The 22,388-nt window shown below is 37.0% G+C and overlaps 1 protein-coding gene across 2 annotated transcripts in view; it reads left to right on the top strand.

The window, feature by feature from the left end:
- Positions 1 to 16,299, top strand: part of LOC110260239 (uncharacterized) — a 440,837-nt gene extending 424,538 nt beyond the window's left edge. Inside the window, exon 8 of one of the 2 annotated variants that reach the window (XM_085021871.1) lies at positions 14,813 to 16,299. The gene's annotated coding sequence lies outside the window, so the exon portion shown is untranslated. The remainder of the gene's footprint in view (positions 1 to 14,812) is intronic. The other variant, XM_085021872.1, reaches the window with a different exon arrangement.
- The last annotated feature ends 6,089 nt before the right edge of the window (positions 16,300 to 22,388 follow it).

The following is a 22,388-nucleotide window of genomic DNA, read 5'->3' as shown; positions in this document are numbered from 1 at the left end:
AAATGATTCGGGCATAAATAAAGCACATGTAAAGTCAACCTTTCTGGATTTATATTGCGGCTTTGTCAATTACTGACTTCTAGGAGTTGAATTTAGTAGTATGTATATAATAACAGGTACACAGAGTGACAAGCTACTTAACATCTCTATAAGAAATGCTTATTGTGACCTGTCACATGCCTTCAATATCCAACTTATGTGTTACTATGTAACAGCCTCCAATAAACATTTCCCATCTGAAAGTTCACTGCATATTGGTTCACAGTTATGTGCCATGAGTCTAGCTGGATAATTTCCAGAATTTCTTTATCTTCAGGGAAAAAAAGAACAAAATATCAAGACAAGATAGGATATTTTGTAAATAGGCATCTTAGTCCCCCCATTTCCTTTTTTATTTCTTTTGATCTATGAGACTGATATTTGTTTGACAAAAGATAGCCTTGAATTATTCTCATTCTCTGCTCTGCAGGAGGATTTCATCTAGTGGGCATTCCTGCAGAATTTTACACTTTTTGGCATTTTCATTTTCTCTGCCTTAATATCCTTGACTTTCTTAATATCCTTATGTCCTTGTTCTTCTACAGTTCAAGTTGTTCCGAGTCTCCATCATGATTTCTCTTTGTTTCCTTACCTCATTAAAAAATAGTTTTCCTCATTGGTCTTATCAGCTGTTTTTCATTTTCCTTCTACTTTCCTTCTTTTTGTGTATTAAACCTTTTTCTAAAATCTGTTGAAAACTAGGAACTCTTCCAACAGAATCAAGGACTGGGGAAAGACATGGTCACAGATTTTGCATTTGGTTTCTAGGGATTTATTGATCCCACTGCTTTATAACTCTTACTGGGAAAACTCATCTACTTCCAAGCTTCAATATTATCTCTATATTGATTGTCTGAAATCTGCCTTTTTATTCCCAACCTCTTTGCAGTATTACAAAACTTAATGTACCAAATTAGTGAATGTATCCATTTGAAAATTGCATAAGCACCTCAAACTCAACCTACCTAAACTAAACTTATCTTCCCTTCTAACTCTACTATTCTTTGTCTTTTTGTCCAACATGGCAGATAATGCCATCATCCACATAGGCATCCAATCTTGGTCATCCAAGACTTACCCTTCTCCTTCATTTCCTACCAGTTCTGTCATTTGGACTTCCTACAAATTGCAGAGATTATTTTTTTTGTTTCCTCATTGGCATTGCCTTATTTCAGATCCTTCTTGCCCATATTAGTAACATAGACTCCTTAAATTATTTTTAATTATGTAATTCATAAGCGAATATTTTCCCATTGTAAAAGATCCAAGCAAAATAAAAGTAAAAAGGGTAAATTTTCTCTTTCTTACCACCTCATCCCACCCACTCTTTCCTCCCACATATATATTTTCTATTAAGCATTTGGTGCGTATTCCTTACATTTGCATATATGTGCATGCACAGATGCAAATATAGAGGGGTTTTTGTTTGCATAAATGGGAATATGCCTTACATAACAGTCTTTCACTTGATTTTTATCTTCACTTAAGAGTTTCGGAGAAATTTACATTTCAGTTTATATGAATTCCTGTGTTATTTTTAACGGCTATTTAGTACCCTTTTTTTTTTCTTTTCTTTTTTTTTTTTTTTGGCTTTTTGTCTTTTGAGGGCCAGACTTGTGGCATATGGAGATTCGCAGGCTAGGGGTCCAATCAGAGCTGTAGCTGCTGGCCTACGAGCCACAGCAACGCCAGATCCAAGCTGCATCTGCGACCTACACCACAGCTCATGGCAAGGCTGGATCCTTAACCCACTCAGCAATGCCAGGGATCAAACTTGCAATCACAAGGCTCCTAGTTGGATTTGTTTCTGCTGTACCATGACAGGAACTCCAGTATCCCATTATGAGAAATAAAAAATAATATGATTTAACCATTCCCCTTTTAGATGAGAAAACCTTGTTTCCATTTTTCACTATTATAAACCACTACCATCCTTGGCTGAGGACACACTATCATCTTGTTCGTGAGTGAGGATGTTTTTAAAGACGAGATGCCTAACAGTGGATGTCAGAGGCCCCTATCTGCTCTTTTACCTCCAGTCTTGATCCTCTATAGTCCACTTTCATTTATTCACTATCACTCAACAAGAAAAAAAAAATCTTAGCGTCTAGTATTCTTCAGCCACTAGGCTGGGCATCTGGTAATAGAACTAGCTGACATAGTTCATGCTTTCAGGGGTTCAGAATAAAACAGGAGAGACAGACAAACAAACAGATGCTTGAATATCCGTATGAGGAGGACAAACAGAAATGTGCATGAGGTGCTCTCTTGGGAAACATAAAATAAAAAAAACACCTCCCACTCTCAGGCAGTAAGGAAGTAGGAGAGACTAATGGAAAGGAGATTCCTAGATACTACCTGAAGGAGAAGTCAGAATTGGCTTGATGTAGAAACGATGAGACTTTTTAGCAGAAGGAAGAACCTATGATTTATTTATTGTGTGCCAGTGACTGCCATGCACTGTTAGAGGTACTAGAATAAGAGGAGTATATAAGACAGAGAAGGTCTTTACTTTCATGGCACTTACCTTATAATTAGGGGTGGGGGGTGGGGAAGAGGATTGATACAAATATAAAAAAAAGATTTTATGATGCAAATTCAAATCATGACATGCTATGAAAGAAAGCAGAACAATGGAATGTGAGAATTGTTATGGGTAAACTAAGAAGAAATGGAGACATCAGTAAAAATTATTTTCAGAAGGTTACATTTGTCTTAAGACCTGAATGGTAAGAAGGAACCAACCACAAGATCCAGAAGAGACAACTAGTAAAGGGAACAGCAAGTTCAAACACCTGGAAGGAAGGATAAGCCAAAGTATCTGAGTGAGAAGACCAGTCTTATAGTTAATAGACAGTGTGGCATACCTGGGGAGCTGTAAGCTGGAATGTTTGAGTAGAATCACAGAATGCCAGAGGACCCTCTATGATCTGGTCTTTGGTTCCCACTGCAACTTCACCTCTACCACTCCTTGCAAGAGCCCCAAACTCCAGACACACAGTTGTTTTAATTTGCCTAGAAAACTACATTCTCTCTTGCCTTCACTCGGGCTTTTTCTACTGACTTAAATGCACCTCCTTTGCCCAGCTCAGGGGTAAGAAATCCTTTTCCCTCCCTGGCTACATAAGGAAGCAGTTCAGCATAGTATTCTGTGCATGAATAACCCTCCTGGTGAATTGCATTTCCCCTGAAGGCAAGGCCTGTGTAACTTGCACTTGTGTCCCTAGAATTTGGCAAAGGACTGACGCAAAGTGTGTGTATCTGCTAATTGGTGCTAATTCCTTGTCTCTCTCTTCTATGGCTCTTCTTCCTCTTCCTCATCTGGGTTATGAGTCTGATATCACAGTCCTTCCTATAGATATCCAAGGGACCGCTTTATTTTTCCTACCTCTCTGATCATAGCAACATTTTATCAGACATTCTCAAAGTGTATCTCCACACATATGATGTTTTGAGAATTCTGTGTACATATTATAGGATTTGACTTCTTCAGAATTTTTGGCAGGTCTTATTTTTTATATTTATTTTCTCTTTCTTGTATTTTGCATTTTCAGGGAGTGGGAAGAAAACTACTTTCTTTGCATTAACATGAATTATATACCGGCCCATTGGTTCAATCTTCACCTGTTACATTATAGAATGCCCAAAGCACTGTTCAGAGGTAGTTATTTTACAGATGAGAACCTGAGATTCAAACAAATAAAAAAGCTGAATTACAGCTTGAACTCAGGTCAGTCTAACTGCCTCCCTCAAAAAAATAACAAGAAGCTATGTCAGAAAATCTCTTCATAATGCATAAATTCTTTGAATTTATTCATGAGTGTATTGAATTCATAATTCACAAATTAATTTTTACTTCAGTATGTATAAAATGAGAACATTAACACAAATAATAAAAACAATCTTAATGTAAACACATCTAAGATAAAATCATTGAGAAACTGTGGAGACTTCTAAAAGAATATAATTGATATTATATAAAGGCAAGCTATTATTCCCGTCTCATATTATAACCATGAGTAAAATGCCAAACTGAGCAACATACAATTGCAAATCAAAAGAATATTTTTCTTTTTCCACGACTCACAATAAAAAGTAAAAATTAGTATAAATATCACTTATAATGATGAATGCTTAGGGATTCTTTTTCACACATGGAAGGAGCATATATCTTGATAAATGTCTAGAATTATGTTGCACTTGAGAAATACTTATTCCAGAAGGAAGGAAAGAGGGAAGGAAGAAAGGTAGGAAAGGGGGAGAAGAGAAAGAGAATAAGAAAGTTTCAAATTGTCACCAGCCTTTGATCCTAAGTAACACTGTACAGGGAGCATCTTCCAATTTGTTTTATTCAGATCCTCCTCTAATTACACATGTGAGCTATTCAAGAATGGATTTTTTAGATGGCAAAATGCATTTAAATTATACAAATCTATAAAAATATTGAATCATTGTGTTTTATACCTGAAGATAATATAAATCAACTCTACTTCAATTTAAAAAAAAAAAACTTTTTTAAAGACAAAGAAAAAAAAACACTGAATCTTTTTGAAGTACCTAATAAATCTGAGCAGCTGTCCTATAAGGTATAGTGCCTGCCCTCAAGAAACTTATGGTATGATGAAAGATAGCTCAGATGGAGCCGAATGTGACTTAAATATTCTATATGCAACTTTGAACAGTGAGGCCACTCAAGATGGCTGTTCTCTTGCTCACTGTAAGTCCATGCTCTACCAGTGCCGGCTTCCCCTATACCCCACTCACAGGGCTGACCTTCCTGCATACTTGCCCCAGGCCCCAACTAGTAATGGTTCTTATGGAAGAGGTGGTGAGGGGCATGCTTGTCTGCTGGCTTCCTTGGTAACTAATGAGCCAAGCTGATGTGATTCCCCCTATAGGTGGCAACCTCCCCTTTCCCCTCGAGCTGGGTGAAGCCTGTGGTCATGTCCTGTGCACATGGTGGGGGATGTCACTGCAGAACTGGGCTTCAGACATGTAAGTTCCCCCATCCACGAGGTCTCTGTCGCTGACTCCATGCTCTTTCTTGGGCCTTAAACCTGAACAAGTATGGGGTTTGTAGGCCTGCAGAGTTTGTTCATCTATGTAGAACCAATGAGGGTTCTTTTATAGGGCCTATTATTCACTGAGGCTTTTGAGGTGCAATAGTCAGCACTTAATATTATAAAACTAAATTGTCATAAAGACAATGTCTCAAGGCTATTTGGATTTTTTTTTTTTTCAAGGCCACACCCATGGCAATTGGAAGTTCCCAAGCTAGGGATCAAATCGGAGCCATAGCTGCCAGCTTACACAACAGCCACAGCAATGCCAGATCCTTAACCCACTGATCGAGGCCAGATATCAAACTTGCATCCTCATGGATACTAGTCAGATTCCTTACCACTGAGCCAGTAGGGGAACTCCTGGAGGTTTATTGTCAGTTGTTATCACATTGTTTCTCTTCTCAGGCTAAAGAATGTAATACATTGTAATGATCCCAATCAATTAAATACAAACAATTCATGTATAGAAAAATCAGTGAGGAAACAATCCAAAGTACTACCAGTTATTTGTGGGTATTAAGGCTTTTTTTGGTTTTTGCTTTTAGGGGTCAAATCAGAGCTGCAGCTGCCAGCCTATCCCAGATCCGAGCCGTATCTGCACCATAGCTCATTGGCAGCGCCAGATCCTTAACCCAGTGAGCTAGGCCAGGGATCAAACCTGCATCCTCGTGGATACTAGTCAAGTTCATAATGTGCTGAGCCAGATAGGAACTCCCCACACAATTTTTTTTTTTAATTTTTCTCTGTGTTTTTAATTTCATAATCAGATTACATCACATCACAAATATGATTTTAATAATAAATATCTGGCCTCCAAAATATAGCATACTGACAACTTGGACTTTAGAGGAAGGCAAAATTTTAAATTAACTTTGTCCTTTTCAATTCATAGTTGTGTGATCTTCAGCAGTTTTCATTTCTGTCTCCTTTTCTTTGAATTTTAAATGGAGAAAGTAATATCTAGAAAATGGTTTTTGCGAGGATTGGGTTGTGTGGGTGATGTGATCAGAGATATTTAATGGAAATTATTAGAATTCTCCCACCCTTTGCCATGAAAAGAATATGAATTCTGAAGAGGATTCTTTGGTTTTATTGTTTAGTGTCACAAAGATGCAAATAATTTAGATTCCAAACAGCTTAGTTTTGAGAAGAAAAAGGACACCAAAATCAATTTAAATTACTTAATTAAAAATACATATAGAATGACAAATTGGTTTATTATTTCAACTGGCCTATAAAATAGTTGCATTCAAAGCTGTTTTCAAAAATTAATTTTTTTCTAAAATGAAAAGTGTAATTATTTTTAAAATAAGAATTTTTAAAATTTATATAAAATATGAAAATAAAGCAAATTTTTAGAAACTTTTTATAGTAATTTTCTTATGAATAAAATATAAGCAGAAAAATTATTTGTATACATATTCATTCAGTTTAATCAGTTTCTTGACTGTGCCCATTTTTAATACTGTTATTGGTATTTTCTTAAGATTATGTTTTTCCATATGGTATAATTATTTTTTTTATTTTTAATTGCCCACAATATTTTTAAAATTTGCATTTTAGGATTAATAAATTTGATATTCTTGTTTCTTCTCTGTTAAACATAAAGTTTTAATTGAGGAAAAATTCTCCCTATTGTACTTCATCACCTAATAAGCTCAGAAAAATTCTGCTGAATGTAGAAAATTCTGTTGCTTTTTTAATGTGTAAATATTTTAGCCCAAATATTTTAATTTTTTTTCTTCATTTATAGTATCTTTCTTCAACAAATATTCTTACAGGATAAAAACCTGAGAAGTAAATTGTCACTATTTATGATTCTTTTGAATGTTTCACAAAATGTATATGATGGAAAATAATAGGCCTTCTCAATTTCATTTCATTTTAATGCAAAATATACATATATCGGATTAAAAATAGGAGCTCCATCAAAAGATTCTTCCAAGATGAGATATCAAAAGTGCACTTTTTGTTGGAGTTCCCGTCGTGGTGCAGTGGTTAACGAATCCGACTAGGAACCATGAGGTCGCGGGTTCGATCCCTGCCCTTGCTCAGTGGGTTAATGATCCGGCGTTGCCGTAAGCTGCGGTGTAGGTTGCAGACGCGGCTCAGATCCCGTGTTGCTGTGGCTCTGGTGTAGGCTGGTGGCTATGGCTCCAATTAGACCCCTAGCCTGGGAACTTCCATATGCTGCCGGGAGAGGACCAAGAAATGGCAAAAAGATAAAAAAAAAAAAAAAAAAAAAAAAAAAAAGTGCACTTTTTGAATTTTAAAATTAAATCTTACACATTGAGCTCTAAAAAGTTAATTTATTCAGTTTCTTCCTTGCTTTTACAAGGATAAATTTCAATATCTTCCTGATTGTCAGCTTTGTTTTCAATAATTGTAATACACTATTGCTTTTTGGCACTCTATTTATGAATGTGTTCATTAAAATTTTCTAACTAATTTGAAACTAAATGTGATCAGAATTTACAAAAGTCATTGTAGGACACACATTAATATGCAAAAAAATTATTCAGATGTTCAAACATGTAAAGTATGATTGACATTGGGTACAAGGAGAGAATACTCTAAGCCCTGCTGTTATACTTTTTGTACTAGACATCAATTTGACTAAAATGAAATTTCTAGCTTCAGTACTCATATTACTGGTTTGTACAAATAGATTTTTGAATTTTAAGCTAGGTTTTATTTTGATTGATAAAATTTTAGAGTTCTTTGGATGCTGATGAGTTAGAACAGATTTTGGCAAACTATAGCCTTCTGGCCAAATCTGGAACTCTGCCTATTTTTATAAATGTAATCTATTGTAATGTAGCCATGCTCTTTTGTTTATGGATTTTCTATAGCTGCTTTTGCATTAAACAGCAGAGTTGAGTAGTTGCATCAAAAACTGTATAGTCTGCAAAGCCTAAAATGTTTACTCTCTGGCAATTTGACAAGACACAAATTTGCCAACCCCTCAATTAAGCACACACTACAATGAATTCCAGGTATATTTCTGTGTCATGAGTTTCTTAACTGAGTATTAATATTTTTTTTACAATGATGCTATATTCTATTAAAATTTGTGTTCAGATTTTCCCCTACAAAACAAATAACTATCTGTAATGGTTAATTTTTCTGTTTGTTTGTTTGTTTTTTTGCTTTTTAGGGCCGCACCCACGGCATATGGAGGTTCCCAGGCTAGGGAACCTACAGCTGCCAGCCTATGCCACAGCCACTATCCATTTAAGACTTGTGTCCAAATACCAACCTGACTCCTCTGTCAAGAACTTGTTCTTTTCTTCCTCCATTAGTTGGTCATAAGAGATGCTCTGTAAGCTCTCAAGTGTGAGTTGAAACAGAGGTGCTGGTATTGTGGTGTTGAATAACATTGCATTCTGGGCTCCCTGTTTACGTGGTTCATCCCACTCATGCTCCATTCTGGATGTATCTCTTCTATCTTACAGTGAATTGTTGCCAGGCCTGCTCAACCTTATGACTTAACATGATATCATCTATACAGTTGATCAAAGTGATGTCATGTGCTATGTCCAGATGGTCCTCAAGGATGGCTGCCAGTTTTGAGTGGCAGCCTATAGGAAAGTGTTCTGTAGGAGGTACAAGTTGAGGTGCAAGAAATCTTGCCATGTATGCCATACAAACCTGATTGTATTAAAGCCATCATAGCAACGAGGCCAGATACAGAAAAAGTGGCTAGTGCTTTGGAGGACTTGGTAAAATACATGAGATCCAGTTGCTGGAGGGATAAGCTGTATAGGAATCTAGAGGCCTGACACAGCAGTGACAGTTTTTAGGGATTCAAGTGAGGCATCCTAAGACATTCTATCCAAATCAGAGGACAAATTTTGCACTGTGCACTTCCTACCATGGAGAAGAAAACAGGGTACTTCAGATTCTGGTGGCAGCATATTCCACACCTAGGATGTTCTGGCAGAATGTCTAGATGATCCAGATCTCTTTAGACTCTATTGTGATAGAAAGCAGGAAAGTTAAGCTAGTCCGAGGTCAAAACCCTGGCCGTGTACTGTTTTCTCTTCTATTGGAGTACCAACTCTTTCTGATCCTCTTCTTTGATAGGAATTCTGCAAGTACCTCAGGTCATATTAGTCATATTAATCTGCTCTAACAAATATCAAGTCACAGCAGTGTAGGCAGGTTTATTAAGTGGTTGAGCTTTGAGCAGTCTACAGTTACTCTAGTTTCTGCATGGACTAGACTGGAGAATTAAATGGATATGATAGGGAGCACCACTCTAAGATATGGGATTCATTTATGCCATCCTTCCCCTCCTCCTGATGTAATATTTATTATCTTGGTTACAGGAGATAAAGCTTTAAAAGCTTCCACTTGGCTTTACCCACTGATCCACAGGTCAAATATCCAATATTGGGATTGTGCCAACTACCAAGTATTTCCATCCCAAATAAATATTAGGGAACCAGAGAAATGGTGCATCTATGATCCCAGTGGACTGACAGTGAGACAAACCTTAGATCAAACCTCCTTTACTGCATGACTGCTGTGTGTTCTCACTATAATCAGAGGGTAGGAAGGGAACATGATAATGCTTTGGATCTCCTGGTATCAATGTGTACCTAAAAGTCTTCAAAATGTTTGGTTATTTCTCTTTTTCCAGCAGATACTTATCTGAGTAAATGGCACTAAGACCCTTTGGGGAAGAACTGGATTAGTCATTATCGTATGCATTTTCTGTGGTTCCGTCTGTCTAGGAATCCAGCCTCTTTTCAGTCAGTGAGCTCTGAGTCAAAAATTGCCTAAGGTCTAGAAACTGGGCCAGAGATTATTATTCTTTTTTGAGACAACTCCCCTCAGACTCCTGACCACCCAGCCTGATCTTTTATGATGGCACAAGTTGATTTCCAATTAAGAAAGTTAAAAGGAAAAACACAGACTGGGAGAAAATAGTTACAATAATCTTACTGACAAAAGAATTTTATATTTCCAGAATGCATAAACAACTCCTGAAAATTAAGAAGAAAAATATGACAGAGGAGAAAAAATACTGAACAGATGTGTCAATAAAATTATACAGAGATCACTAGAATATAAAAAGATGCTCAACACAGAGAGACTCCCAATTCCATAAAGATGGGAGTAACTGGTATTAGACTTATCATCCTGCCTTAAGCAACTCTAAAACTGGACAAAATGTATTTAAAATTGGATTTCAGATATTAGATGACAGCACGTTTTGCAGACCTGCTGTGTACAAGCTGGAGACAGGGATACCGGTGGTTTAGTTATCTGAGCTTGAAGGCCTAAGAGTTGGGGGAATTGTGGTGGAAGTCCCAGTCTTGGTCCAAAGACTAGAGAACCAGGAGCATTAATGTCCAAGGGCAGGAAAAGACAGGTGGTACAGCTCAAACAGAGAAAGAAAATTTACCTTTTTTCTGTTTTGTTCAACTCAGGCCCTCAAAGAATTAGATTATAAAAATAATGCCCACTGGCATTGGTGGGCAAATCTTTACTCAGTCTACTCCTCCAAATGGTAATCCCTTCTAGAAACACCCTTACAGACAGATTCAGAAATAATGTTTTACTGGCTTATCTAGGCATCCCTTGGCCCACTCATGTTGATACATAAAATTTACTGTCACATGGGGGAAAGCCATCAGTAAACAAACCAGCTTAGCTGTCCTCAGGGGAGTTTTGGACTTTAAGCAACACATCATAAATCCTACTGTCCTTATCTTGGCCAAGAGCCAAAGTAAGACATCCAGGCATCCTCAAAAAGTCTCACAGAGCAGTCTCAGTTCTCTATAAAGATTTTCAGCAACTGCTTGTGGGTTTATTAAGTTCATTTACTGAATAATGTGATTTAGTCACATTTTGAATCCTTTATGCCTACATAAAACTGTTAAAGATGTTTTTTAGCCTCTTTATAAGCCCTTACTTGTCAGTCCTCTCAAGTAGAGAGAAGGTGATTGATTTCACATCACAAATATCAAGTTATTTCTCTGTTGGTGCTCTTCTTAGAAGAGAATTAGATTTGAATCCTGCTGCATTTATTTCAGTTCATAAGATATGACTGCCTTTTTGTCTTTGAATGCTTTGTTTTAATTTAATAAGCTTTTTCCAAAGTCTTAGATTGTTAAAGACCCAGTAAGTGAATGGCCAGTGTGCAAAGGTGAAGTGCCTTCTCTTAGAAGCATGAGATTAATTGAAAATTGCTTTTTGCCTGAAGATGGTACTACTCCTAAGAACATGCCACAAAGCATATATTCAATGAGAAATACAAATTCAGACACCCCATTTTTATAAATACAGAAGCCTAGCAAATGCATAACCATTTGAGTGTAACTTCCACATGCTGCCCGTGAGGCCCCCAAAAAAATAAAAGAAAGAAGGAAAAAAAAGTGGTTCCAGAGGCGTCTAGCCAATTGCACCCACAGATGGGAATGTTTAACACCATCATGTTTCCCCACCAGCAAGTGGAGCAAGTTTTCAACTTTACCCGCATTCAGGTGGAGGTATGGGAAATGCAGGGATTGGGGCAATAATGATTATGGCAAAGGAAAGAATAAAGATTATATCCTCTAAAAAATGTAAATGTACATTTCTGCCTATCTTCAATGCTCTAATATCGTCCTTTCACATGTAGAATAAAATCCAAATTCTTACTCTGATCTACAAGGTCCCTCATGATCTGGTCCTCAGCTTCCTTCTGACTGTATTTCTCCGAAGCCCTTCCTGTGTTCAGTGCTCAGCCTCACTGGCCTTCTCGCCAATTTTCAAACATTTCAAGCACATCTGTAATCTTGGTGTCTTCTGTATATGCTTTGAACTCTTCCTCCAGGCCTCTGCAGCACTGGCTCCCTGGCTTCCTGCCCAATGAGGACCTCCTCAGAGTGGCCTTTTCTGGATAGGCATAGCATTTACGACTCCTGGGCATTATATTATCTACTTACTTACTTATTGTTTGAAATTCCCACCTGGATGTATATTCCACAAAGGCAGGAAAGGTAGGAACTTTGTTTTTTGGTAATATTTTTTGCTTTTTTGTATTTTTCTCCAGTTCTTAGAACAATGGTTAGAATATAGTAGGCACTCCATAAATACTTGTTGAATAAATAAATAAATGACTAAAGAGGTAGATGAATGTATACTGTGACTGCTGAGTAGGCTCTAAAACAGATAAAAGGGAAATTTCCCTGAAGTCATATAAACAATAGCATACTAAACCATGACAACAAACATGAAACGGATAGGGAGAAAAAAAAATTAACATTTTTCTATAATTTTCCTTTCTTCAGATACATTTGACCTTCTGTTGTGCTTGGGGGTTTATGTCCCTGGGGCGAATATTGATACATAGTTCTTGGTACTGCCCCAATTCAAACACAAGGCTAATTAATACTCCATCCAGTAATGCTTATACAGAGCAGTAGATTTATAGGAGGAATAGTTTAAGGCCAAAACTTCATGCCATTTCTTGATTTATGGTATTAAAAAAAAAAAACAAGAAAACAAGTAACTATTTTTCTTAAAAAAATATATATATCCTTAGTTAATTTACCATTGTTAAAGATTTTCAACAATAATTCCTTGAAAGAATCATTAACATTTTACTGGGAACAGAAACACACTTGCTTTGGACATTATCCAAATTAATAAGAAGCAATAGTAAAAAGAAAATTTAGTATTTTTATAGCAATAGGAAATGACAAAAGCAATTCCATATTTATAAATCCCTTTCAGATATAACAAATATTTTACCTTGTTAAATATACGTAACAATTGATTCTTTTAATTTTTCTTCCTTACTACAAGAAGATAACTGTATTTGAAGCAGACACAAATAATGAGAACTACATTTTTTTCTTTTTTTAATTGAAGTATAGTTGATTTTCAATGTTGTGTTAGTTTTAGGTGTACAGCAAAGTGATTTGTCAAAGAATATATATATTCTTTTTCAGATTATTTCCCATTATCAGTTATTACATAATATTGAATATAATTCCCTGTACTATACAGTAGGTCCTTATTGTTTATCTATTTTATATATATAGTAGTTTGTATCTGCTAATATCCAACTCCTAATTAACCCCTTCGCTCCCCTTTCCCCTTTGGTAACCATAAATTATAAATTTATTTTCTATATCTGTGAGTCTGTTTCATCATATTTTATATTCTACATATAAGTGATATCATAGGATACTTCTCTTTGTCTGGCTTACTTCACTTCGTATAATAATCTCTAGGTCCATCTGTGTTGCTGCAAATGGCATTATTTCATTTGTTTTTATGGCTAAGTAATATTCCATTGTATATTCATACCACATCTTCTTTATCCATTTATCTGTTGATAGACATTTAGGTTGCTTCCAGTGTCTTGGCTCTTGTTAAGTGGCACTGCTATGAACATTGGGATGCATGTATTTTTTCAAATTAGCGTTTTCTTCTTTTTCAGATATATGTCCAGAAGTAGATTGTTGGGTCATAATGGCAACTCTACTTTTAGTTTTCTATGCTGTTCTGCGTAATGGCTGTACCAATTTATATTCTCACCAACAGTGTAGGAGGGTTCACTTTTCTCTACCATCCTCTCCAGCATTTTAGACTTTTTGATGATGGCCATTCTGACTGGTATGCTTTTTTTGATAATGAGCTATATGAGCTGTTTATATATTTTGGAAATTAATCCCTTGTCAGTAGCATCATTAGCATATATTTTCTCCAAGTCTGTGGACTACCTTTTGGTTTTGTTTTATGGTTTTCTTTGCTGTGCAAAAGCTTTTAAGTTTAATTAGGTCTCATTTGTTTATTTTTGCTTTTCTTTCCATTATTCTAGGAGATACATTCAAAAAAAATACTGCTTCAATTTTTGTCAAAGAGTGTTCCACCTATGTTTTCCTCTAGGAGTTTTATAGCATCTGCTCTTACATTTAGGTCTTCAGTCTTTTTTCAAATTTATTTTTGTATATGGTGTTAGAGAGAATTCTAATTTCATTCCTTTACAGGTAGCTGTCCTGCTTTCCCAGTACCACTTACTGAAGAGACTGTCTGGCTCTCTATTCTGTTCCATTGATCCATATGTCTGTTTTTGTTCCAGTACCATGCTGTTTTGATTAATGTAGCTTTGTAGTGTTGTCTTAAGTCTGGGAGGGCTATGCCTCCAGCTTTGTTCTTTTTCCTCAGGATTGCTTTGGCAATTCTGTGTCTTTTGTGGGCCCATGTAAATTTTAGAATTATTTGTTCTAGTTCTGTGCCAAATATCACGGGTAATTTGATAGGGATGATATTAAATCTATAAATTGCTTTGGATAGTATGGTACTTTTAACAAGTATTCTTTCAATCTAAGAACATGGGGTATTTTCCATTTCTTTGAACCATCTTCAGTTTCCTTTATCAATGTTTCATAGTTCTCAACATATGTCTTTCACCACATTGGTCAAGTTTATTCCTAATTATTTTATTTTTTGATTTGATTGTAAAAGGTATTGTTTTTTTACTTTATCTTTTTGATGTTTCATTTGTAGTGTAAAGAAATTCAACAGATTTCTATACGTTAATCTTTTATTCTGCTACCTTGCTGAATTTGTTGATCAGTTCTAGTAATCTGTGAAGTCTTTAGGATCTTCTATATAGAGTATTATGTCACCTGCATATAATGATAGTTGTATTTCTTCCCTTCCAATTTGTATATCTGCTTTTTTTTTTTTTTTTTTTTTTTTTTTAGGTCCACATGCATGGCATACAGAAGTTCCTGGGGTAAGGGTTGAATTGATTCTGAGCTGTCTGAGCTGCAGCAGTCAGCCTATACCAGAGCCACAGTAACACCAGACATAAGCTGCATCAACACCAAACATAAGCCACATCTGCAACCAGTGCCACAGCTTGCAGCAATGCTGGATCCTCAACCCATAGAGCAAGGCCAGGGATCGAATCTGCATCCTCACGGACACTATGTCAAGTATCATGTGGATTTGTCATAATGGCTTTTATTATGTTGAGATATGTTCCCTCTATACCTACTTTGGTGAGAGTTTTTATCATGAATGGATGTTGAATTTTATCAAATGCTTTTCTGTATCTATTAAGATGATCATGTGGTTTTTGTCTTTTCTTTTGTTGATGTGATATATCATATTGATTGATTGGCATATGTTGAACCATCCTTGTGACACTGGGATGAATTCGACTTGACTATGGTTTATGATCCTTTTTATGTGTTCTTGGAATCAGTTTGATAATATTTTGTTGAGGATTTTTTCATCCATATTCATCAGTGATATTGACCTGCAGTTGTCTTTTTTGGTAGTATCTTTGGTTTTGGTATCAGGGTGAAAACTAAACTTTAACAAATATTTACTACTATCATTAAGAACACAGGTAATACATGTCAAATCATACTCTGTGCTAGGCATTCTTATATGTTATTGTAATTTATTTAATCTTCACAACCATCCAGTGAGATAAGAAATATTATTGGAGTTCACTTCTGGCACAGTGAGTTAAGGATCTGGCATTGTCACTGCAGCAGTTTGGGTCATGGCTCTGGTGTGGGTTCATTCCCTGGCCTGGGAACTTCCACATGCTGCAGGCATAGCAGAAAAAACTTTTTTTTAAAGAAATATTATTATTCTCATTTTAAGGTTGAGGCAACAAAATATAAGGGAATTGCATACAAAGAAATGTCCATAATATGGGAATGACTTAATAAATTATTACATTTCTACTCCACAGAATATAATCCAGACATTAAGAAAAATGGATTTATAGCAATTGACTTAGAGATATTTTCATGAAATGTTTTTGCATTAAAGTAGCAATATGTGGAAAATTTTGAATAATATGGCCTTATTTTAATAGTACAAAACAAAGAATGTTCTATATATTTATTCATTGTATTTGATTTTCTGCATTGGGTATAGAATAGTGACCAACAGACAGAGGCCAAACCTTAGGGGTTAGGGGGAAGCCAGCCACAGTGACTGAGGAAGAATGATGAGTAAGTGCAGTAGGAAGAAAAACAAGAGAGCAGATTCCAGGAAGCCAGATAAAGAAAGTGGTTCAAGAAGAGGAGTGGCAACAGTGATTGCTGGATAGAGTAGAATGAAGCCATTGACTTTACCAACATGGGAATCATTTTTGCATTTGTCGTCTTTTCAAGAATCTTTTATATTGTAGTGAGGATGGAAATGTGATCAAAGAAAGTTCAAGACAGAATGGAAAAATGAGAAATGAGACAACTACAGTCAAATCTTGCAAGAGAGTTTTGATTTGAGAAGATGATGTAGTAACACAGATGGAAGGGGGTATTTTATTTTGTTTCAAATTTTAAGACGGTAGATATTTCAGAATGGTTGTATGTTAATGAAAACAATCTGGTAGAGGAGAATTGCTGATGAGGAGATAATTGCTCAATTGATACTATAAGGTAACTAAGTGGAAGTGGGTTTTACTACACAGATAGAGAAAATGGTCTTGAAAGGTGTGTTAACAGTTTCTGTATCATTAACAAAAAGGACCACAGAATATATAGTACAGTGCTGGGTGTTGGCAGATGTAGAGATATGGGTTTGTGGAAGGTGTCCTCTAATTCCTTGTATTTTACAGATGCAAGGTATCAGCTGAGAGTGAAGATGGCAGAAATATTGCAAGTTTGAAAGAGGAAAAAGTAAGGAATGATCATGCAAAAGAACAGTAGAGTGACTGAGTACAGAAATGCAGTAGGATTTCCTGTCAACACTAATGTTCTCATTGAGGTTATGCATTTAAGGTGAGCACAGCCTTCTCCAGCCACATTCAGCAACCCACGTACATATCTGGATTAGGCAGTGTTGCATATAAACAGGGTAGGGTGACACAAAGATTGGTCCTATAGGGAGGGGACTATAACATAAAAGGATGATGGATAATGAAAGGCCACAGGATCAAGTTAGGTCCCAGAGCGATCAAAGCTTTTTTGGAGTTTGAGTATTAAAGAGAATGAACTGAAAAGACAGGACTAAATGGCCAGAGAGTGCAGTGCTTAAAATTCAAGATAGTGAAGGGGAAATAGTTCTTAATTATTGACAAGATCTAGTAGATAAACATGGGACTGAAAAATTGAGATAGAATGAAGTTTTAAGATCATTGGAAGAGAGGAGGTTAAAAGACTGAGAAACAAACTCATATATGTGGGTATAGATATCACGTGGGAGGTGTGAGAACTAGTTGTATGATAAAATTTTCAGGAGAAGCTTGAGGGTCTGGAGATGACAGCTAAACAAAGGGGAATGGATGGTTTATTATGACAGAATGAGCTCTCAGGTTGGCATTTCTTTTCCTTTTTTTTTTAAGGGCCACACCTGGTGCGTATGGAAGGTCCCAGGCTAGGGATCAAATTGGAGCTACAGCTGCCGGGCTACACCACAGCCATAGCAACACTGGATCTGAGTCGTGTCTGTGACTTAGCCACATCTTACGGCAACACAGGATCCTTAACCCACTGAGTAAGGCCAGGGATGGAACCCACTTCCTCATGGATGCTAATCAGGTTCATTTCTGCTGGGGACTCCCCAGGTTAGCATTTTTTGTTGATGAGGAACAAGGAGGATACCTTACTTCTGGGCTGTGGGAGATTAAAAAAACCCCAAACCCAGCCATCTTTGAGGTGCTGCAGAAGAAGCAGTTTCCTTAGGGGAGAGTCAGGTTTGAGATGGAGCAAGCTGACTGTGGCTGGCTGAATAATAGGCTCCAAAGGGATCAGTTCCTAATTTCTGGAACCTGTAAGTATTACCTAATTTGGAAAAAAGGTCTCTATAAATGTGATTACGTTAAGGATTTTAAGGTGGGGAGAAGATCCTGGCTTATTCACATGGGACCTAAGTGCAATCACGTGTATCCTCATAAGAGTGAGGCAGAGGGAGATTCAACATGGAGAGAAGAGGAAGTGCCCAGAGAAGGTGGCATGGAGGGGATCAGAGAGATATGAAGACGCTTCCTTTGAAATTTGGAGTGAGGGGACAAGCCAAGGAATGCCAGCAGCCATCAGGAGCTGTAAGAGGTAAGGAATAGATTCTCCCCTAGAGCCTCTGCTAACACTTGTAATTTCAGCCCAGTGGTATTGATTTCTGGGCTTAAGGATTAGGAGAGTAAATTTCTGTTGTTTTAAGTCACTGAGTTTGTAATAGGTTGTTACAGCAGCCATAGCAAACTAATATATAGGTGAAGGAAAGAATCAAAGAAGAAGACGTAAAGAGAGTGGACTTTGTTGATGATGAGCCTTAAGTTCAAGAAAGCACAGGGGAAGAGGGAGGACAGAATTGCAGAGAATACATAAAGTTTTGTGGAGCTGAGAGACTGAGATAAACCTGGGATCCTTAGGTTACGTGGGGCTACCCCTTAAATAGGGATGAGAGTGATGGAATTAGTACTGATGACCTAAGGGGCAGACTTTGTGGAGAGGAAGGGGATATACATATATACATCTATAAATATATAAAATGCACATGCATGTATTTATAGATGTATATGTGTGCATATATTTGACTATGTATGCACAATAGGTATATATATGAGTTTATATGCAAAGTTGTCATATGTGCATATAATTATATTCATCTATGTATATGAATGTGTGTATTTGCATATTATTTTTAAATCATGAAGAAAAATGGAAGGATAAGAGTTTGGGTAGGATAGAAATAATGGGGTCAAAGAGGGAAAGAAAAGTTCTGTCACTCAGAAAAGAAAAAAATGAAAGGATATGTAAGGATCACATTTAGGCATTTGTGTAAAACTGCATAGGTGTGATACATAAATTTTTTGAAAATTAAATAAATTTATAAAACAGTTTGTATAGCAATGAAAGTACCAAGAGACCTTGTTAGAAGTTAAATCCAAACATATGTGATACTTACCATCTGACCTCAGTTTGCCCTGCCTTTCCTCTTTCTTCTTTATGGTTCAATGCATTTATGGTTCTAACTGATCCAGTGTATGCAGATAATTCAGTTCGCAACAGTTCCAGCTCTTCCTCTCTTAATCACCTCTGGACCCCTCCTTTGTGCCTCTGAAAGGAGGAGGCTGCTAGTACTCAGTGGCATCTGTGTGTTTAAAGGAGTTTGCCTGAGATGACCTTAGAGTAGGTCTACTTTGAGAACCTGGTCTATTATTATGACCCAAGGAAAATGTGGCTAGGAATTTCTGAAAATGGTTATTTACTTTAAAAAATAGCCTGCCCTCCAGATTTTCTTCTTATAAAAACAACTTGCCATAAAAGAGGTTTATGATTTCAAATCTAGAGTCTTTACTTGGGTGAGTACTAAACAAGCTGTTTTGCTCTTTTGCTATGAAGCTAAAGGCATTTTATTTTTTTTTTTAATATCTCTTGGTCCCCAAAATCTCACTCCTATAACAGGTTAATGCAAGTCTTGGGGCTATGCATTCTTATTCTGAATCTTCATCACCCAAAGAAAGACTGAGAAAGAAAAACACATGGGAGATTGCTAGAGAAGTTTCTCTGGAGTTATACATCATTTCCATTCATATTCCATTATCCTGATTTTACCACAAATTGGCTATGAATCCTTAAGCAAGTTAATTAACCTCTCTGTGCTTCAAAGTCTTCAACTGTAAAAGGTGATAACAATCAACAGCAATGACCTCATAAGGTGGTTGTGAAGAGTATATGAATTAATCCATACCTTGTATGTAGTTCTTGATACATAGTAAATATCAAAAAAATGTAAACTGTTATTTTGATGATGATGAGAATTGGTGGGTACATGGGAAAATATCCCTCCTAATAGTGTATGCATGGAGAAGGAACAAAGAATGAGATAAAATCTAAAAGAATAAGGCAAAAAAAAGCCAATGACCTGTGTTAGGATTTAGGAAGCTGGAAATATTTTGCAAGAAATACTTTTTTGGAAGCCTCCTCTCCCCCTGGAAAAACCACAAAAAAAGAATAAGAGCAGGGGCCTGGTGACTTGAATTACATGGATGTGCAGAGTCAGCACATTAAACACTGAGGTCAGGAAACAGGTAGAAATTGTCAGTAGTAAGTGTGAGCAAAGTGGTAGAGTTATGGGAAAAACCTAGAAAAAATCTATCTGTAAAATCACTTTCAGTAAGGCTAAAAATGTATCTCTCAGTTAAAATTAGAAAACTGAAAAAAACCACAAAAATATATATTTAAATCATGCACAATGAGTCCAGTTGGGAAAAAAAGTACATCTTCATACTTTCTATTCAAAAATTCACTGGGACAGCAAACCGTCCCTGTAAATAGCCAAGTATACACTTTTTCAACTTACCTGCTTTACCCAACAGCTTGATGACAGAAAAACTGTCACTTTGCCCAAGGACAGAACAACTGTCACCTTGCCCCAGGACAACTTCCTCATTCTGAAAGGAGTTTTTAGTCCCAATTCATAAATGCCTCTGCTTATATTTATATCTTTTTATTTTAGAGAATGCCAGTGAATTTTTGGCAGGCAGTGGACTACTTAGCAATCAAATGTCACAGAACATAGCACACCTTACACAAGTATATATCTTGTACTGATCAAATTGTTCTATTCACAGTTTCTGGCATTTTCTAATATGAGATGGACTTGAACTGCTTGGGTGACCTTAGGCAGGTTTTAGAACTTGATTTATGCGTGTGCGAATAATGGCCTATTCAAAAGTAAGTGCCAAAGTAGAGTTATCCGAATTGTCATTATATTCAATGTTGATGTTTGTTTGATTTGCACTTGCAAGAAAAAAAAATGTGATATAGCTATGTCAGTTCCAACACAGCTATAGAATTTTAAAAAGAGATACACTGATTGGAGCTTCAAGGTGAAGTGGAAATGTCATGGCACAAAAGTTCACCTTGTGTAACAATGTCTTCATCTTCCAGAAGCATCTTCCCTGTTGAGTAGCCCTGCCTCCCCTCCCCCTAGCCCTCTCCCTATTATTTCTTTGGCAAGCATTGAATATTCACCTGCTGTTCTTTTGGTACTGAGGGTAAGACACTCATATGATATGTATGGTTATTATCCTTGAGAATGGTTTTCACAAAATGATGGCATTGAACTTCCTCTCAGAAGGAAGTGTTGGGGGCAGGAGCAACAGAAATAGAGATCCAGTGCTTCCAGTGCTATGGGCTGAACCATGTCCTCCCAGATTCTAATCCTCGGTACTTCAAAAGGGTACCCATATTTGGAGATAGGGCCTTTTAAGAGATGAAATTAAACTTGAATTAGGCCATCCTAATTCAATCTGACAGGTATCTTTATATGAAGTGAAATTTAATCACACAAAGAAACATGAGGTATGCATGTGCCCAGAGGAAAGACCTGTTTGAAAACACAGGGAGAAGGAGGCCATCTGCAAGACAAGGAGAGGTCTCAGGAGAAACTTACCAACTCGGGTCCCTGGACTCTTTAATCAGTAGAAACTGATAAAAGATCAGAGGAGAAATTCAGGCAAGGCTTTTTGGGTTTTGTACTGCAGCACAAGGGAGTGAAAACAAGTAACAGGTGCCCTTGCTCACTTCCCAAGGTAAGCAGGGAGGGCGAGCTGGTTCCTTAAATGGGTTAACAATAGGGGTGGTCCATGGGTTGGGCAGGAGGCATATCTTAGGTGATCTGCCCACCCTCTTGGTGGTGCTGCGCGCAGGGATCGTGCGCCGTATCTGTTTTTGCTCTTGGCATCTCAGAAATGGCTCAGTGGGTTAAGAACCCGAGTAGTATCCATGGGGGTTCAGGTTCAATCCCTGGCTTCACTCAGTAGGTTAAGGATCTGTCATTGCTGTGAGCTGTGGTGTAGATCACAAATGCTGCTGCTGGATTCTGTGTTGCTGTGGCTGTGGTATGCTGGCAGCTGCAGCTCCAATTAGACTCCTAGCCCGGGAACTTCCATATGCTGCGAGTGTGGCCATAAAGAAAAAAAAATGAAATGGCAGTTGGTTTGTGGCTTTTTTGTATCTTACTGTACATAATTGCCCCAAATGCACACATGTGCACTTATTTTTAGTCCCTAACAGTTTCTTTTATTCTGTTGCTTGAGGAGACATTTGTCCCAGTGCAAGCACTCTGGTAAAGGGTCTCAGATCCCATCCTGTCTCAAAACCAACCCTGCTGACACCTTGATCTTGGACTTCCAGCCCCTGGAACTGTGAGATTTTATTTTATTATGGTATTGTGTTATAGCAGCCCCAGCAAACTAATGCACCCATTTTTGTTAAATGACTTTGCTCAAAATCCTCACCGCCGTTTTTTGTAATAGACCCTTTCAAAATGATTTTGCACTGGACAAAATTAAATAGGTAAGGAGGG

This window comes from Sus scrofa, chromosome 4 (assembly GCF_054392235.1).
Source record: "Sus scrofa isolate SSC_HxYL_T2T_F1_AM1 chromosome 4, Sscrofa_HxYL_maternal_Yorkshire_Landrace_v2.0, whole genome shotgun sequence".
Classification (NCBI taxonomy): Eukaryota; Metazoa; Chordata; class Mammalia; order Artiodactyla; family Suidae; genus Sus; species Sus scrofa.
Note: the sequence above shows the minus strand (reverse complement) of the source record. Positions and strands in the feature narration are given on the sequence as shown.